At 42.1% G+C, this 2500-nt stretch overlaps 1 protein-coding gene across 3 annotated transcripts in view; it reads left to right on the forward strand.

Moving 5' to 3' along the window:
- The window catches only part of LOC115126831 (cell migration-inducing and hyaluronan-binding protein-like), a 106030-nt gene that overhangs the window by 11070 nt on the left and 92460 nt on the right, over positions 1–2500 (forward strand). The gene's annotated exons all lie outside the window — the stretch shown is intronic.

The following is a 2500-nucleotide window of genomic DNA, read 5'->3' on the forward strand; positions in this document are numbered from 1 at the left end:
TCTGTTTGTATGTCTCTCTGTCTGTATGTCTCTGTCTGTATGTCTCTGTGTCTGCCTTTTTCTTTCTTTCTTTCTCTCTCTCTCTGTCTTTCACTCTGTCCTTTCTTAGTTGTCATAATCTGTCACATTGATTTAGCAGTACGCTCAGAAAGACCCTTACAAGGACACTTTGTAGACACTTGGGCCAAAATCCTAACTTTAGGTTCTTGCACGTAACTCAAGGTTTCCATACAAATCTATTGACATCAATGCATACCAGTGGTGGCTGGTGGCACTTTAAATTGGAGGACGGGCTCATAGTAATGTCTGGAACGGAATCAATGGAATGGTACCAAACACATGTTATCATTCCATTACACTACATTCCAGCCATTACTATGAGCCATCCTGCCCTCATCAGCCTCCACTAATGCTTATAGTAAGTTATGCACACATCTAAGTAAAGCACACAGGAGGCTGGTGAGGGGAGGACGGCTTATAATAATGGCTGGAATGGAGTGCTTTCAAACATATGGAATCCATGCGTTTGATATCATTCCATAGATTCCATTCCTCCCCAATGAGCCCATCCTCCCCAATTAAGGTGCCACCAGCCACCTGTGGCATACACATCACAAATGAGGTTTTTGCACATTGTTTGACCCAGGACTGTATAGCTACTTTGTACTGTAGTCTGAAAGTGGTTCCACTGTCCAAACAGAAATATCCAATTGGAACTGCAATAGTAGAGTAGTAGACTCATACATTATTTAATAAGACTAGTTTGCATAAACATGTATGAATGATTGTGTTCATATGAAATCCTCACATGGATAAAACATTTAGAATTCAGTTTTAATAGAAAAACAATCCGCCTTAGACTGCGAGCGGCATTCATTTCCTGTTACCCAAAATGCAAGCCAAGCTATTTACGGCTCTCCAGTTGGACAGGAACCATATGGATCCTTTTTATCTGGTATTTGTTGTGTGTGTGTTTTTTAAATTTGCTGTGTGTGTGTTTTTAATACAAGCCCTTAGAGGCTTGACACGATAGGCCAAGAATGCTTCATGTCTAATCAGGGTGTTCCTCAGCAGCCATTTGACCTGACATGGTTCTGTCAGACAAGATGCAGACGGCCCACTCTCCATACTGTCTTAACATTATACCACTGACCTCATGTTCATTACGGCTTATCCACACACACACACACACACACACACACACACACACACACACACACACACACACACACACACACACACACACGCTAATTTGCCAAGAGATGTGTTTGGACAGGTTAGCCTTATTATCCTCACACAGGATGACGTGTGTGTGTGTGTGTGTGTGTGTGTGTGTGTGTGTGTGTGTGTGTCAGGGTTGGACTGGTGATGAGTAATAGTGTAAGGGAGAGTGGGGGTTAGGTCTGAACCATGGGGGGGGGGTTGTATTTGGCAACAGGGTACATTTGGATGATTATCATGAAGGGAGCAACAGGGTACATTTGGATGATTTATCATTAAGGGAGAAACATGATACATTTGGATGATTATCATTAAGGGAGCAACAGGGTACATTTGGATGATTTATCATTAAGGGAGCAACAGGGTCCATTTGGATGATTTATCATTAAGGGAGCAACAGGGTACATTTGGATGATTTATCACTAAGGGAGCAACAGGGTACATTTGGATGATATATCACTAAGGGAGCAACAGGGTACATTTGGATGATTTATCACTAAGGGAGCAACGGTACATTTGGATGATTTATCATTAAGGGAGCAACAGGGTACATTTGGATGATTTATCATTAATTAAGGGAGCAACAGGGTACATTTGGATGATTTATTATTAAGGGAGCATTGTGCCTGGCAAGTGTTAGCATTAATAACCTCAGAACAGCCTCAATTCGTCGGGACTTGGACTCTACAAGGTGTTGAAAGCGTTCCACAGGGATGCTGTCCCATGTTGGCTCAAATGCTTCCCAATGTTGTGTCAAGTTGTCTGGATGTCCTTTAGGTGGTGGACCATTCTTGACACACATGGGAAACTGTAGAGCATGAAAAACCCAGCAGTGTTGCAGTTCTTGACACACTCAAACTGGTCTGACTGCCACCTACTACCATACGCTGTTCAAAGACACTTAAACCTTTTGTCTTGCCCATTCACCCTCTGAATGGCACACATACACTATCCATGTCTCAAGGCTTAAAAATCATTATTTAACCTGTCTCCTCCCCTTCATCTACACTGATTTGAAGTGGATTTAACAACTGACATCAATAAGAGATTCCTAGCTTATGCAGGTGTTCATAATGTTTTGTCCAGTCAGTGTATATTCCTACTGTCCTCTAGCATTCAGCAGGTGTTCATAATGTTTTGTCCAGTCAGTGTATATGCCTACTCTCCTCTAGCTTGTTCAGGTGTTCATAATGTTTTGTCCAGTCAGTGTATATGCCTACTGTCCTCTAGCTTTCAGCAGGTGTTCATAATGTTTTGTCCAGTCAGTGTATATGCTTAC

The sequence above is a fragment of the Oncorhynchus nerka genome, unplaced genomic scaffold (assembly GCF_034236695.1).
Source record: "Oncorhynchus nerka isolate Pitt River unplaced genomic scaffold, Oner_Uvic_2.0 unplaced_scaffold_1271, whole genome shotgun sequence".
NCBI lineage: Eukaryota > Metazoa > Chordata > Actinopteri > Salmoniformes > Salmonidae > Oncorhynchus > Oncorhynchus nerka.